Here is a 17,333-nt window from a genome sequence, read left to right as displayed (position 1 = left end):
TCTAGGTCCTTCAACACCTTGGACTCTACTTCCCCTCCTTGGAAGGGGACTCTTCTGGTGAGCCCCACCTTTGGCCAGTGGGCAGCAGCCACGTGGGGCAGACCTGGTCCTGGAGGAGTTAATCGTGGCCATGAAGCTTCCCTGGGCAGGCCTGGGAGGTGGATGGTGAGAAGCCTGGGCGCAGGGCTGGAGGGACTTCCGCGTCTCCCTCTGGAGCTGCGTGGGGGAGCTGCAGAGGAGGGGCTCGCCACCCTGGGCACCCTTCCTGCCATGTCCCGACGAAGCCAGCTGCTTCTGCCCCAGGCCCGGGCCAAGTTGGACCCACCGAGTGGCAGAACGTGAACCGTTCCTGGCGCTTTAATGAATGCTCGGTGTTAAAACTCCCCGCACTTGGCCTCTGGCCTCCGGATTCTAAAGGGAATCCTGGGTTCGGCCCTCCATCCACTCTGACTCCCCGGGGGCTCCCTAGCACCCCTGCAGTCTGTGCCCCCTCCCCACAAGGAGCAGACTGCCCAGCCCCAGGCCAGCAGGAAGGATCCCAGCAAGCCAACACTCGCTTTCTAGGGTGCAAAGGCCGATGACAGGGTGCAGCTTGGTTGTGGGCACCCCTGGAGGGCCCCGGCCCCAGGCTGAGGTAGTTGGGCAGGCTTCCCGGGCTGGGGAAGGCTGTGCTGAGCGGGGAAACAGGAGGAGAGGCCGGAGGAGATTAGGGAGGAGGGGAGGAGAGCCTGGAGGGCAGACAGCCCGGTTCCCTTTGGGTTAACAGCCGGATACACCCAAACTCCAGCCTCGGGCTTAGAGAAGGGAGGAGAAAGAAAAGCAGTCAAAAGAAGAGCCTGACCTCAGGGCAACCGAGTGAAAGCGAGGGCAGCCTGAGGGCCAGGATGTTGCTGGGCTCTGCGTGCCAGGAAGTGGGAAGGCAGGGGGTGCTTGGAGGGGGTACCCAGGGAGGTGATGGCTGGGGAGACTTCTGGAAGCAGGAGATGGGATAGGGAGGGGATTGTCTTCCAAGGGTGGGAGCCCGTATTGTGTTCTTTGGGGTGGGGAGGGCAAGTTTGTTGTGGGGGAGGAGGCCAAGAAAGAGGGGGCCAGGGAGGGGGCGTGGAGAGGGATCTGGGAGTGGGCAAGGTCAGCCCCAGGCTGAGCGTGCCAGGCTCCGGGCACCAGGGGGTCGGGCGGCTGGGACCCTCCTCTCCTGCCTGGCCCTTGGAAGTGTAGGGACAGGGAAGGAAAAGAACGCCTTCTTTTGGGCCCCGCTTCTGGAAGGGGTAAGGTAGGACTTGGGCCCCACGGCCAAGGGCCCCTTCCTTGGAGGCAGTTAGGGCCCGATGGAAGGTGAGAGGGGGCCAGTGGAGGGATGCCTCTGGTGAGAACGGTGAGCGGAAGGGCTCTGGGAGGCCTGGGGCAGGGTGGCTGCGAGTGGGCCCCCCAGCCTCCGGAGGTGGGAACAAGTTTCCTGGGGGAACAGCGCCCCCTCCTGGCTCTGCAGAGTCCTGGAGGATTCTCAGGCACGCAGGAGAGAGGAGGGGAGCACGGCTCCCTGCGATGTTTTCCTCCCAGGGGCCCCTTCTAGCTGCAGAACATCTCAGAGAGGACACTGAGCAGGCAGCGAGCAGGGAACCTGCAGGGGGACCCCGGCCAACTCCTGTCACCGCGCGGGGCCTTCGCCCAGTTTCACCTCCTGGGCTTGGAAAAGGCCACCCATGCCACCTGTCCAGGGGCCCCGGGGAGAGGCTTCCAACCCCCTGGACAGGGGCAGGAGGAAGCAGCTGTGGCGGAAGAGGAAGATGAATGGTTATGGCACGGACAGGCGCGCTCCCCAGATGGGAAGGCCCCGGGAGCCCCTGAGACTCCCCCCCCAGGTTTGGGGCCAGAACCTCTTGGCGGAGGCAGAGGCTGTGGCCCTGTCAGGCCTCCTGGAGCCTTCTTCTCCAGGACTCCTGCACCTGTGGGTGCAGCCTCATCCAGCCTTCCCAGGCCGGGGATTCCAGGCAAGCGTGAGCTCCCCGTGCCGCGAGGAACGTCTGGCCCCGGGACACCCCCACCTGCCGAGCCAGCTGCCCTCCTTCCCCTTTCCCAGGAGCCCTGCCAGCACCTGCTCCGGATCGCCTCCAGCTCTGCTGTCCTACACAGGCCCGTGACGTCCGACTTTAGCCAGCCTCCCCCCTTCCAAGAAGAAAAACATCCAGGAAAGGTCTCTGGTCCTTGACTGACAGGCTGGACTGGCTGTGGCGGGGACATCTGCTCCCCATCAGGCAGGTGAGGGGGGCCGAGGTCTGAACACTGGGAGAGGGAGCAGGTGATGAGGGCGAGGGGCCTTCGCAGAAGAAAACAGCCCAGCGCCCCCACCTCAGCGTGGGGCAGCCACCAGATGTCTGCAGAGGGAATGAATCCGCCAGGCTCTGGACCCTGGGGACCGGGGCTCGCCGCGCCCGGGCTCTGCCAAGATGTTGGTCCCAGGGAGCTTGTCCAATGCAGAGGTCCCCGCAGCAGGGCCCCTTTCTTGGCTTGTGCCTAGAGGAGGGTGTCCGTTGTCTTAGAGACCTTGTCTCAGATTTGGTGGAGGTGACAGTCTTCAAGGAAAGGTGATGGAAAGGAAGGTCCCAAGTGTCTCCTGGAGGCCCTTTAATGTCACAAAAGGGCACGTGGCCTGGGCCTGCCAGACTCCAGGGCCCCCAGGCAGCTTGAGGGAGGCACGTCTTAGGTTTTCCAAGCCAGAAACTCCTCTGCAGCTTTCTGCCCCATGCGGGTATGATCACCAACTGCTTTCCGGGAAGTGGTCAGGTTCTAAAATGAGAATGATCAGAAAACACCAGCATGAGAAAGACAAGAGCAAGCCAGATGCTCACGAGGGCTGGCAGGAACATACTTTCTGCAATCTGGGCTCCACAGGGATTGGAAAATACTTTTGAGCTCCAAGCCCATAAAATCATTGGAAAATGCACCCTTACGACCGTGTGAATTTTCTCTGGGCCCCAAGTGCCATGTCACCCAGCAAAACTGTCCCCCAGGATTGCCCACAAAGGTCCCTGCAGCCCAACACAAGCAGCCAAGGAGAAGAAGGCCAGGCCTTTTCTCCCTGATGAGGATCTTTTATGCCTTGTGGGAGAAATAATTTAAGAAAAGGCCTCAGTGGGAATCAGAGCTTTGTAGTAAGGAGCTCGTCGGGATTCTCCACGGAGGTGGTAAGGACGGACTGTCTCTATTTCTTGGACACAGTGTTTTTTTGCTGCCTGCATCTCAGCCCCCTGAGGAACTGAAATCCGAGCACTTGCTTTGCCAGCCACCCTTGCAGCTGGCGCGTGGGCGCGTGACCTGGAGCCTGCCAACCAGGTGCGCCAGTTCTAGGTTTGAAATCGAGAGGCCGTGTCTCAGGGACAGTCCGCGGAGAGCACCCTGGGTCAGCCAGGCAGTCACACTGCAGGAGCGGTCCCTAGGGCAGGGCTACCAGCGAGCTGCAGGGCATGCCACTGGCCTGTGGCAGGGTCGCCATTCACACACGTCTCATTAGGAAGTTGCTGGCAACCACCGCAGCGAGCTGTTCTGCAGCTTGATACTGGGGATGCCTCCTGGAAGTGTTATTTCCCAGCCTTCCCAGCTCTCCAATACATTTTTCTTTAGGACGTACCAGAGATTGAACCCAAGACCTCGTACATGGGAAGCAGGTGCTCAACCATTGAGCTATATCTGCTCCCCCCAATACCCTTTTTTAAAAAAAAATTTTCTCTTGTAATTTCTTTTTTTTTGCATCCAATACCCTTTCTTTAAGTTTAAAGATTTATTTATTTACTCCCCCCCGCCCTTTGTGGCTTGTTCCATTCTTTGCTGTCTCTTCTCTGTGTCCATTTGCTGTGCGTTTTTTCTATATCTGCTTGTCTCCCTTTGCTGCGTCATCTTGCTGTGCCAGCTCTCCGCAGCGCACGGGCCATCAGCTCTCCGCAGGCACAGGCCAGCTTGCCTTCACAAGGGGCCTTGGGACACGAACCCAGGGCCTCCTGTATGGTAGATGGGAGCCCATCTGGTTGAGCCACAGCCGCTTCCCCCAATACCCTTTTAATAAATTCCTTTTCTATGTCACTCAGCTAGTCCATTTCGGTTGCTCACAAGCAGGCACGCTGAATGATCGCCAGCGTGGCCCATGCCGTTGGTGCCCACCCCTTGCCCTCTCCCACATTTCACTCTTGGAATAACCTATCTGCCCAGAGGTCCATTGGTCCCACAGACAGCCCTGATGTGAGGGCGAGGACGTCCGGAGTCACCCTGGTTTTCTCCCTGCACCTTCAGGGATGGATAGAAAGGTGAAGGGGATGACGGGCAGAGAGACACAATTAGGAGACACTATTAGTAGGTTCCTGCCCCGCTCCGGCCGTGGAAACTGCAGAGTGAATCATCGGGACAGTGTTCAGTGATCGGCCTAGCACTGTGGTCTTTAAAATGCATGTTTTAAATTATTTTACGGGGATGATTAAAAATATGGCATTGGCTCCATATTCCTAGTCCTCGCTCGCAGCCTGGTGGGGGAGAGTTAACTTCGGTAGAATGAAGATGATATATGCTCAGGCACAGTACTAAATTACGCAAATATTTTGATTTCAGCACCTTCTTACCCCATCAGATTCAATTGTGCTTCTCAAGAGGGAATAGGCTCCACTGAGCTAAGAGGAGCGTGGCGCGGTGAAGTGACGTGTTCGGGGGAAATCCAAGAGGCTGGGTGGTGCAGAGGTGGGACGGGGGGAGGCTGGGGGCTGGGAGTCTGCGCTGCCTGCTGGGCTGGGGGCAGCTGGCTTCAGAGACCAGTCCTGGGATGGACGAGCCCAGAGGGGCTGCTCCTGCCCCCTTCTTTTACCCCAAGGGAAGTTGGACTCCGAGGGACCCAGTCGTGCTCTGGATGTCCTGGCCCCAGACCTCCAGAGACCAGGCCCTGCTTGGACCTTGGGTATGTTCTCCTCTCTTTGCGTCTTTGAGTCCCCATCTGCTGCGAACTGCAGGAAAGCAGAGCAACTGTCAGGCTGCCGTGGTGTGGCCTGGGATGCTCCTGGAGAACCTTCCGGAATGAGGTTCTTGGTGAAGAGCTGTGACCTTCAGACCTGGCTTCTGAGCCCAGCCGAGCGGGAGACCCCCCCAGGACAGGCTGGTTTCCAGCAGAAGGGCCCGTCCAGGACACAAAAGGATGTGGGATATCCCAGCAATCCTTCCTTGATGCAATGACTGTGACTGCTGAGCCCTGAGGCCCCACTCTCCTTGGCACTAGGCCCGGGGTTCAGGACAGAGGCCTAGGCTCTGTCCCCACAGCTGCCTAGGCACGACACCTCTCAGCCCCAACGCCACCGGGCCTCCTTCTTGCCCTCTGTCAGCCACTCTGGCAATTCCTCTGTCTGACCTTAGCAGCCCCTGCCCCCTGCGCTCTGCCTGCCACACAGTAGGTGCTCAATAAATGCACAGTGCCAGTGCCAGTGCTGTGCTAGCCCTTTGGGAAGGAAGATGCTGGCGCAGCGAGCTCTAGTCCAGTGCTCTGTTCTGCAGCTGGGGACACGGGGGCCCCGACAGGCCACACGGTGGGCTCGTGGCCACCCTTCTCTGGCCTGCCGGGCTCTGCCGGCCACTCCAGCCTCACGGGTGAGTCATGGTGGACCAGGCTGGAAGCGAGCGACGCAGCAGCCCTGTGCGAACATCTGCTCGGAGGAACAGCTGTCTCCACCCTGCACCGACCGGGGCTCCCGTGGGAACGTGGTAAGCAGCTTGGCAGAGACCGGCTGCAGCTCCTCCGCCACCCGCGGTCATTTTCCGTGCGGGCCTCAGACTTCTGGGGTCCTTGTCATGTCTGTCAACGGTCAGTTCTCTGGGACCTCACTGTCCCCTCTTCCCGTTCTTTTCTATTTAATGTCTGGAGAGCCTGGAAGGAGAGGGCTGGACTGGGGAGGGGGGGGGGAGGCTGTGGCCATAAGGTTTGGGGAGAGGAACGTTCTAGCATCAGGAGACCAGCCCTCCCCAGTGCGTTGAGTGGTCTGGGGCCAGAGCTGGCCCGTGTGGGCAGGCCAGGGCAGCGTTCTGAGAGCGCGAGGAGGAGGGCGAGCTGGTGGGCGTGGGGGTGCTTTCTTCTTGGGGTGTGCTTGAGAGCAGGACCCCTGGCACTCACCTTGGATCCCGGGCATAGAGAGGAGCCCCTCCTACATGAGATGAAGGAAGGCACGACGTCGGGTCCATCCAGAGAAGGCTCCCCTAAAGCAGCCCGCGGGGGTCCCCAAGCCGTCAGGGAAGAGGCCCGCACCCCAGGCTGGGCAGGGCCTCCGTTTCTCCATCTGGCTGAGCAGCTCCCCTCACCACCCCTCCACGCACGCCTCTTGAGGCCACGGCGTTGGGGAGTAAGGTGAGAACCAAGACAGCAGCTGGGCGCGGCGGGGCCTGGAACCCAGGTGGGTCCGCCTGGGGACAGGGGCTGGGCAGTCCCCCCTGCCAAGGCAAGACGGCGGTGGGAGGAGCCCGTTGGACCCCCCCAGCACCGAGGTGGAGCTCACGCAGCCCTGCGTCCCCCGTGGAACCACAGGGTGGGAATCACCCGAGCCCTTTATCTTCCTAGGGGGTGGGGTGGGGGGCGGAGGGCAGAGCAGGAGGCTGGGAAAGGGCTGCCCCCTGCAGCTATCTGCCCTCAGGGGACGGGCCCTGCGGCGATGAGCTCATGGCACCGGCGCAGAGCTGGGTGGTGACAGGAAAGGAATGGCAAGCGTTTGCTGGGGACCTGGGGCGTGGGCCTTTCACATGAGCTCACGCGCTAAGACGCTCCCACGGGCAGCTGGGTCCTGCAGGCGCAGCTCCTGCGCCCCCCTGGCCTCCGCACGCCTCTGGCTGGACGCCGGGAACTCACCTCCTGATGACCTGGGCCCCGCTGGGCGCACCCAGGCCGAGGGATGGACGCTCTTCTTTTCAATCAGTCCTCTCACTTGGGCCGAGCATTTCCCCATTGTGCCAGCGCAAGATGAACAGCAATGCCACGCTAACAGCAGCCTGTACAAATACCTGCACCAGTCTAGCACGACCTGCCGCTGCTCTCTTTCAGATCCCGCTAGCCACATTGTGGCCTAATTGGAATGAAAGTGCACATAAAACTGGCGAGGGATTCTTTCCATGTAACATTGTTGTATATATGTAAGTAGCCTTCTCCATGGATTTACATAGGCTGTGAACATAATAGTTCACAGGTAAACACATCTCTATACAAAGAGTTTTTCCCTTCCCTTCTCTCTCATTCTTTCTGTTTCTTCACTCCCTTCTTTCTTCCTTCTTTCTGTTTCTCTCTTCTTTTCTTTTTCTCCCCTCCCTTCTTGCTCCTTTCTTTTTCTCCCTCCCTCCCGTCCTCTCTTCCTTTTTTTCTTTCCCCCCTCCTTCCTTGTCCCCTCCCTTCTTTCTTCAATCTCTCTTTCTCTCTCTTTCTTCTTTCTTTCAGCAGAAGACTTGCTGGTTGAAAGAGTTGGATTCTGCGCCCACTCTTTGTGTTTTGTAGATCTTCACGAGCGCCAGGCAACGCTCAGGTCCGGGAGGCTGAGTGCGCTCTTTCCAACTCCTCCACCAATGCTCTGTCTCCACTGGTATTTGCTCGAGCCCCCTAGTAGTTGCCTTAACTTGCCTCTGCCTAATTTCTAAAGGGAATAAACGTTTTCCTATGTATTTACTATTTTTATATCCTCTTGTATATGTGAACTCTCTTTAACTCAGTACTTTCTCAAATATTTAAACTATTTTAGTGGTATTCTTTTTCATGTTTACCATGAAGTTTTCTTTCATTCCTTTGCTTTTCTTTACGTTCACATACAGATGTTTACAATCTTAGAAAAAAATGTATCAGGGAAGTGGATGTGGCTCAAGTGAAAGAGCTTCTGCCCACCATATGGGAGGACACGAGTTCGATCTCTGGGGCCTCCTGGTGAAAAAAAAAGAGAAAGTGTGCCTGCATGGTGAGCCAGTGCCCGTGCGAGAGCCTGTGTGGTGAGCCAGTGCCCACGTGAGTCATACAGCAAGTGATGCATCAAAAGAGAGACAAGGGGAGAGTCAAGGTGAAGCACAGCAGAGACCAGGAACTGAGGTGGTACAATTGACAGGGAACCTCTCTCCTCTTCAAGGGTCTCCAGGATTGAATCCCAGTGAATCCTAGAGAGAGAAAATGAGAAGACAACACAGCAAAAACAGCAGGGCGGGAGAAGGGGAACGGGGAAAAAATCAATCAATCAATCAATCAATCAATCTTTTTTTAAAAAGTATTATGTCCTCATAGCCTCCTGTACTTTTCTTTCCAAGCCGTTGTTGCAGTTTGTAATTCCCTGCCTACACGGGGACTTGATTTGTTTTTTTCTCCCCAGGGGTCATGAGTTCTGGAAGGGCAAGGGTCAGGCCTGTTTTGCTCCCCACTGCTCCCCCTGGCCCCCAGCCTGCCAGTGCACTACAGAGCCTAAGAGGACGGGCCATGAAGGGGCTTCCAGGCTTGTGAATTGGGCATTTTTACCTGCACTGTACAGGCAGGGCACTGGGCTCTGAGACCAGCCCTTGAAGAAGTACCTGAACATTGGAAATGTGAAATACTCGAGCAAACACCTGAGGTGGGACCGAAACTCAGAACTCTGTCTGCTCCAAAGCCCACAGCATCTCAGTAGATAATGTATGTGCTCAACTTTAACATTTAACATTTCTGGAATGTTCTATGATAAATAGTATGAGCAAGGACCTGCTCTCCACATTTCATTGTTATTCATTTCCCATATGACTGTAGAGAATAATCATTTCTTTCATCACTTTATTTTTCCCCTGATTTGTGATATATTAAACTTAAATAAATATGCTCACATCTGCTCTCCCATAGTTTTGAAAACTGCTACACATATTCTATAGACAGGCAGGTATTTTCCCTGGTTTTACCTTAAAATAAAAATATTCCTGCAGAATTGTTTCTCCATATAAATGTTATTATTGCTTTATAAACTTGTATAAACTTAATTTTAATTCGTTATATTTTATTTGCATTTAAATTATTAGTATGGATTTTAGTTTTATTGCACTGTGGTCAGAGAATATAACCCATAATATTTCTGGATTTTGAAACTTACTGAGATTTTCTTTGTACCTGAATATATGTGCAGTCCTTATCAATATTTCCTGGACACTTAAAATAGAATTATTCCTCATAGAGTGCAATGTTTAACATATTCAACTTTACTAACTAAATTTTCTATGTACTTTTTACTTGTTTGGCAATTTGTTTGCAATAATTGATACAATGACTGTTTGAATCCTTGTCATAGACATTATTGCTTGGCTCTGCCCCGGGCAGCACCCCCTTCTTTTGGGAACTCTCCACGCCTGCGCTGCGGTTTTCTGGAGCCCACTGACCTCAGTGTCCTATCTCTTTGTCATAGACGTGGCGCATGACCCAGATCTGGCCAGGCCCAGGACCCTGCTTTGGTCAATGACAGAATTCCAACTCAAGCGATACTGGACTTTAGTGATTGTACAACTGGGAAGTCCCGGGAGGGGGCCATGGTCAGTTCAGGAAAAGCCAGGTTCGGTGGCTCGCGTGATGTCTCTCTCTCTTCTCATAATGCCTTCCTCCTTCTCCCTAAGGGCCTTATTCTTTCCTCTTGCAGAGTTTCTTTGGGAAGAATGCAGGTGGGGGAAGGCATGGCCTCAGATAGCTTTCTTCATCCCACATCTGGTCAGAATCTGAGGGAAGGGCCACTGGCTCTGCTTAGCGTAGGTCCCAGTCACTGTGGCCAGGGAGATGGCTTTTTTTTTTTTCCCCAATGGGCCAGGAGTTAGGACACTGATATTGACAGCCCCAGCAGATCCTGGGGGAGGAGGAGAAGATGGCTCTCCAAAGGAAATTTGAGTACAGTTACCAAAAGGGGAGAGGGCAAGGGATGCTGGGAAGAGAACCCAGTTGTTTACAAAAGGCTGTATCCCCCTGGCTCAATGATTAGGTCAGGGAATGGGCGTGGGACCTAAGCCAGGCAAATGAAAGATATTCTAGGATTTTCCCACCTGGAGTTGGCAAGTGTATTAGTCAGCCAAAGGGGTGCTAATGCAAAATACCAGAAATTGGTTGTTTTTCATAAAGGGTATTTATTTGGGGTAGGAGCTTACAGATACCAGGCCATACAGCTAAGTTACTTCCCTCACAAAGTCTGTTTTCATGAGTTGGAGCAAGATGGCTGCCGACGTCTGCGAGGGGTTCGGGCTTCCCAGGTTCCTCCCTTCCAGGGTCTTGCTTCTCTCTCCTCTGTGTGCTTACTTCCTAGGGCTCCAACTTAAGGATTCAGCATCAAACTCCAACGTCAAAATTCCAACATCAAAAACCCCCCAACTCTGCCTTTTATCTGTGAGTCCCCACCCACCAAAGGGTGCGGTGGAGACTCAATGCCCTACTGGCACGAAAGCTTTACATAATTACTTAATCAAGTAAACCCATGAATCCAACGTAATTTAATATGCCCAGAGGAAAAGATCAGTTTACAAACATAACCCAACATTTTTTTTGGAATTCATTAATAACATCAAACTACTACAGCAAGGAAGAGATCTCTTTCCTGTAGTGCATTAAGGTGGCCTAGAGCTGCTTGTGGCCATTCAGTTTCTGGGTTCAATCTTACTGAGGCCAGTTTCATTTCTCTCTTATTGATTTCATGACCCAGGGGACTGTCCTGCCCCCTTGGTACTTAAGTAGACTGGAATTGGGTTTCTGTCACTTGCAACCAAAGAGACCTACCGGATACAGTACTGTTATGTCTTCCCCCGTGTTCTACATATAATCAGTATAAAGTGACTTTCATTGTCCTCATTTATTAAGTGGCCAAGTTAGGATTAAACCCAAGTGGGCTGGCTCCAGAGCTCTTGATCCTAAGTGCTGTTCTATCTCCACTCTTTGGGAATAGCATATTCTCTCCCAACTGGGGTTTTGACAGCTTTTGGGGGGAGGGTGCAAATAGTCTAAGATTTTACTCTCAGATAAGAATCTGCAGAGCCGATATTCTGAGCTTCTCCTTAAGGACCTCTCCTTGAGCTTTAAAAGTCAAACCAGCTGGGGGCAGAAACGCTGTTGTCCACGTAGGCTGAGTATTCTGACCTGCCGGGGTGGTAGCAGGGGCAGTTGTCTTTTCCACAGAAAGAAATTTTGTCCCCTCCAAGCACCCCAGTCCACCAGGCAGGGACCTAAGCACCGTAACATTAAAAAAAAAAAAAGATGAAAGTTTTTATTTTACTTTAATTTTAGTTAAAAAAAAAATGAAAACTGATTAATATGAACCCGTGCTGTATTATCAAGTTCATATGTCAACATTGCTCTTGTTAAGATAACAGAAAATTCTTGAAATCTTTCTTTTTGCCCAGTTCCCGAATAATTTTTTAGAAAGAATCACATGATCATTATAAAATTCAGATATTCAGATAATACAAGTGGATGTGAAGGAGAAGAGTACCCCTAAACCCACCACCCCAAAACAGCCACTGTTTACATTTTGGTAGATAAACTTCCCACACATTTTTTGATGCATACAAGCACATGGAGTCATATATTTTAAACGTAAAATGCCATCCCACTATAATCCTGTTTTGTAGCCACCTGTTCCACTTAACCACAACTCTTGAGGACTCTGTGTGACCCTGGTGCTGTTCTAAGAACAGTACGTGGATTGGCTCATGCATTACTCCCATCCTCTTCATGCCACTTCAAGATGTATAGGTTTGCGTCATCGTTTTTCCATGCCATTCTATTGTGTAAGCGGTCATGCGTGATTAATTTAGTCATTTTCCTATTGATGGATTTGTAGGTTGTTTCCACATTTTACTTTTATAAATGTAACAATGACTCAGATTTTGCTGTGTATCGTGATTGTCTTAAGGAGGCCAGAGACTCAGACCCTATCCAGGAAGAAGGTGGGGGCTGCTCCTGCGGTGACTGGGTATTTCCACTGTCAGACATTTAGGAAGAGATAATGCTCCATGACAGGAAGCGAAGCACAGGGACGGGCCTTACGGGATGGGGGTGGAAAAACCTCCTCCCTCTGGAGCCGCTGGGTTGGGTCGGTGCCATCTGACTTTGCCGTGTGGAGAGGCCTGGGGGCAATCCTGGCTTAGGAACTGGTGGTGAGCTGCTCCGGGCATCTGGAAGCAGTGCTTCCCCGTAGGTAACCCTGAGCCAGGCCTGAGCCTTGCCAGTGGCTCTTATGGTGGTTTTCTCTTCCTTCTTTCCTCCCTCCTTCCTCCTTTCCTTCCTCTCTCTCTCTCTCTCTTTCTTTTCCTTCTCTGTCTTGCTTTCTCTCCCACCCACTCCCTCTTCCCCCCTCCTTTTTCTTTCCTTCTTGTTTCTTTTCGGTTCCTAGAAATGGAACCAAAAATGGTCACTGGCCATTTGTAAATCTTGGTCAATTACCACTTCATGGCTATTGCCCATTTTTCTACAGCATTTTCTTTTTTCCTAACTGATTGGTAAGAGTTATTTATATTGGAAACGTTATCCCTTTGTTTCTTACATGTCAAAAAATGCTGTTTCTCAGTTTCTGCTTTGACTTTTAAATATCTGTGAACACCATATGGAAGTTTCAAATTTTTGTATAGTCAAATCCATCATTCTATACATATATATATGTTTTAACAGCTTGGGTGTCATTTTCAAAACGGACTACCCTCTCACCTCCCAAGATTAAATAAATATCCACTTAACTTTTTAATAGTAATTTTATTGAGTTTTGTATGTGTTGGTGTATGTGTATGTGTACATTTTTACTTGTGATCCATCTGGAATTTATTAAGGTGAGAGGTAGAGATCCAGCTTTCTTTTCTAACATGGAAAAAATTTAAAGCAGGTGCTACCAATCACCTACCACAATCATTAAAAAAAAATCCAAATAAAGTGCAAACCATCTAACTTTAGGCCATCTTATTTTCTGGTGAAACCTCCAGGCTAAAATAATTTACAAAATACACTCCCGGACTCAGTAATTAAGTCTTCTGAATTTCTTTATCATGTTTTTTAGCTACAAACCTATCATCTGTCAAGAAAGTTTTGTCCAGAAGGAATGACTTTAAAAAAAATTGTTGCTCTTTGGCCATCTTTTTCCAGCAGCGTTTAGTCAGTCGCCCTGGTCACTTATTGAATCCACACTTGCTGATGGCAATAAATCCACGTCATAAAAGGATGTTGAACTTTTGTCTCTTTCTAGCACAGTGCTCTAGAGAGAACTGGATTTGGGAGAGGTGCACATTCGACTTATCCAAAAGTGATATTAAGCCATCAAAATACAATGTAATAAGGGGGGTGGGCAGAATCCAACTCTTTTACTCCACTCAAAATATCTGATTGATATCTGCCTTTGTAGCCCAGAACAGCGTGTCCCAGCCATGCCAGGAACCAGCCTCCTCCCTGAGCACATGGGCCTCCACCCTTGCAGATAACTACCCCTCTGGCCCAAGGTCAAGGATTGGGCCTTCATTAGACCACAGAGGGTCTGAGGTGCCTAGAGTTTTTCTCTATGTGAAGAAGAATCCAAGAGGGCTCTGAGTGGCCAAGGGATAGAAGCTCTCTTCCCAACAAAGGCCCAGGCTTGGGTGACAGTGTGGCTTTGCTCGGTAACACTATGGCCCAAGAATGCCACGTGTCTCTCTAAATCAGGTTCAGTGTGGCTAATCCTTCCCTTTAGCTGTCTTATTGGTAGGGTGGTCAATTTCACCAATTTGGAAGAGTCCATTTCTCTGCCCTAGCACTCCCCAAAAGTCTGAGAATGGGGAGCGGGGCTGCTGTGGTGGTCAGGATCCCGGCAACTCAGAGGGTTTTTCCAGGAGAGTTGGTTAGGGGATGATTCAAGGTGAGCTTACAGGGGACAGTAGGGAGCTGTCACCATCCCTAGGCCTGGAGGGGCTGGAGGTCTGAACGAGGGAATTCTCGAAGGGACCTTCAGCCACTGAAAGCAGCCACTGACAGAGCATGGCCCAACAGGGCGAGAATGGGACAGTGTAGATTGGGGGGGGGGGTGGGGACATATGAAGCACAAGCGCAGGGGCTTTTGGGAGCTGGAAAGAACCTACCAGCCTGTGGTCAGCACTGTTTCTCTTTGCCTTAGTCCAGGGAGTTCAGTTCTCTCAGCAGACCTCACTTCCATGTCATGGCTCTTGGGATACCACGGGCAGGCCTTGGCGCCTTGGTGGAGTGACAGGGAAGGGCTGCACTGCCTGGGGGTCCTGGTGGCATTTGTGGATGCCCCGGTAACACGGCAGGAGGCAGCCTTTCCCTTCTCCTCTCATTTCAGGGACCAGGAGGCAGGGGCCTGGTTTCCATGGTGGTGACAGGAGCCACATTTCTGAGATATTGCTGGAGCCTCTGCCTGACATTACCACAGCTGGTAGAGCCAGGTTGTTTCTGGGTCTGCCGCTGACATTGAGGCTACAAGGCGGCGTGGAGTGGAGTGGGGGTGGAGGCCTGCAGTGGTTGAAGGTTTTGTCCCTGAAGAACTGTCAGAATTTCTGCTTGCCCAGCCAGCAGCTGGAGACGCACCAAGAGGACAGTTTCTGGGAGGTCTCCAAGCTTCATGGGAGGACCTCACATATTAGGGGGGGCCACATGCTGAAACTGACCGCCTTCCTATAGGCAAGGTGGGGCAGGGCCCACATTCAGGGTCGTTTGGGCTTGAACGTAAATGTGGTCTTATTTGTCCTGATAGGCAGGTGAAGTCTATGGCTTTCCAATGACATTGATTCTGGCATTGTGCAAAATAATTGATGCTTTTTAGGGAAAGGACGAGGAATGGATTCACGAAGACCGTAAACTTACCTCCTCAACAGGCTGCGTTTGGCTACAAAGGTAATCTTCTGACGAGGTAACTACCTTTTGAAAAGTCATCTTATCTGGTTGAGTGCTTTGAGTTCAGCTGGTCACAAGAAACCTCCTTCTTATGATAGTGTCCCTATGGTAAAGAGAGTTTCCTCCAAATCTGTATTATAGGTAAATGCCTTGGACAAGTTTATATCCCTGGAAAGGATAAAGTCACTTGGAAGGTGGAAATATTTATTCAACAAAGAACCATCTCCTCTAAATTTGTAGAAGTTGGTTCAATGCTTTGTTTCAAGTCCTATCTTAAAGATCAGCATGAAAATAAATTTTTAGTTTTGTGGTTTACTCTCAGGATCAGTAAAAACACTGGACTGAGGTCTTTAAACACATATACACCTTTCACCTGTTAGAAACAAGATAAGAGGCTTTTAAAACAGCTTTTGGAAATATAATTTACACACCAATAATTGAACCATTTAATGTGTAGAGTTCAGTAGCTTTTAGTGCAACCATCACCATATTCAATTTTATTTTATTTTTTAAAAAAGATTTATTTATTTATTTATTTATTTATCTCCCCTTCCACCCCACCCCACCCCACCCCGGTTGTCTGTTCTCTGTGTCTATTTGCTGTATCTTCTTTGTCTGCTTCTGTTGTTGTCAGCGGCACGGGAATCTGTGTTTCTTTTGGTTGTGTCATCTTGTTGTGTCAGCTCTCTGTGTGTGCGGCACCATTCCTGGACAGCCTGCACTTTCTTTTGCACTGGGTGGCTCTCTTATGGGATGCACTCCTTGAGCGTGGGGCTCCCCTACGCGGGGGACACCCCTGCGTGGCAGGGCATTCCTTGCGCGCATCAGCACTGCGCATGGGCCAGCTCCACACGGGTCAAGGAGGCCCAGGGTTTGAACCGTGGACCTCCCATGTGGTAGATGGACGCCCTAACCACTGGGCCAAGTCCGCTACCACCTACCATATTCAATTTTAGAACATTTTCATCACCTTGGAAAGAAACCCTGTACCACTTAGCCATCAAACTTCATGTCCCCCAAATCTAGGCAACTACTAATCTATTTTCTGTTGCTATGGATTTGTCCATCCTGGACATTTCATATAAATGGAATCATACAATATGTGGTCTTTTGCATCTGGTTCTTTCACTTGGAACAATGTTTTCAAGGTCAATCCATTGTAGCACTTGCCTGTACTTTTTTTTTTATTAGAGAAGTTGTGGGTTTACAGAACAATCAGACATAAAATGTAGGATTCCCACATACTACCTATTATTAATACCTTGCACTGGTCTGGTTCATATGTTACAGTTAAGGAAAGTACATTTTTGTCATTGTGTTATTAACTATAGTCCATGGTTTAACTTAGGGTTCTCTCTCTGTGTTGTGCAGTTTCATGGATTTTCAAAAATTTTTTAGTCTAGTTACACATATATATTCTAACATTTTTTCTTTTAACCATATTCAAATATATAATTCAGTGCTATTATTTATGTTCACAATATTGTTTTTCCATTACCATCATCCATTAGCAAAACATTTTCATCATCCTGAATAGAAACTCTATATATTTTAAGCCTTAACTCCCTATTCCTTCCCTTACCCCATACCCTGGTAACCTATATTCTAGGTGCTGACTCTATTGTGTTTGCTTATTCATATTCTTTAGTATCAGTGAGATCATACAATATTTGTCCTTTTGTATCTTGCTTATCTTGCTCGCTATGATGTCGTCAAGGTTCATCCATGTTGTCACATGCATCATGACTTCATTCCTTTTTACAGCTTAATAATATTCCATTGTGTATCTATAACACATTTTGTTTATTCATTGATTGATAAACACATGGGTTGCTTCTATCTTTTGTCAATTAGGAATAATTGACATCGATGTGGAAATATCTGTTTGAGTCCCTGTTTTCCATTCTTTTGGGTGTATACCTAAAAGTGGATTGCTGGGTCACTATGGTAATTCTATACTTACCTTTCTGAGAAACTGCCAAACTGTCCTCCAGAGCAACTACACCATTTTAACATTTCCACCAGCAATGAAGAAGTGTTCCTATTTCTCTAAATCTTCTCCAACACTTGTAATTTTCCATTTTGTCAATAGTAGCCATTCAAGTGGGTGTGAAATGGTATCTCATGATTTTGATTTACATTTCCCTCATGGCTAATGATGTTGAGCATCTTTTCACGTTCTTTTTCGCCATTTGTATATCTGCTTTGGAGAAATGTCTATTCACGTCTTTTGCCCTTTATTAAATTGGGTTGTTAGTCTTTTTGTTGTTGAGTTGAAGGATTTCTTTATATATTCTGGATATGAAATCCTTATTGCATACGTGGTTTCCAAATATTTTCTCCCATTGTGGAGGCTGTTATTTTGCTTTCATGATAAAGTCCTTTGAGGCACAAAAGTTTTTAGTTTTGATGAGGTCCCATTTATCTATATTTTTTCTTTGTTGCTTGTGCTTTGGGTGTAAAGTCTAAGAAACCATTGCCTAACAACACAACGTCCTAA

The sequence above is a fragment of the Dasypus novemcinctus genome, chromosome 7 (genome assembly GCF_030445035.2).
Source record: "Dasypus novemcinctus isolate mDasNov1 chromosome 7, mDasNov1.1.hap2, whole genome shotgun sequence".
In the NCBI taxonomy this organism is placed as follows: domain Eukaryota; kingdom Metazoa; phylum Chordata; class Mammalia; order Cingulata; family Dasypodidae; genus Dasypus; species Dasypus novemcinctus.
This window is presented reverse-complemented; position numbering follows the sequence as displayed.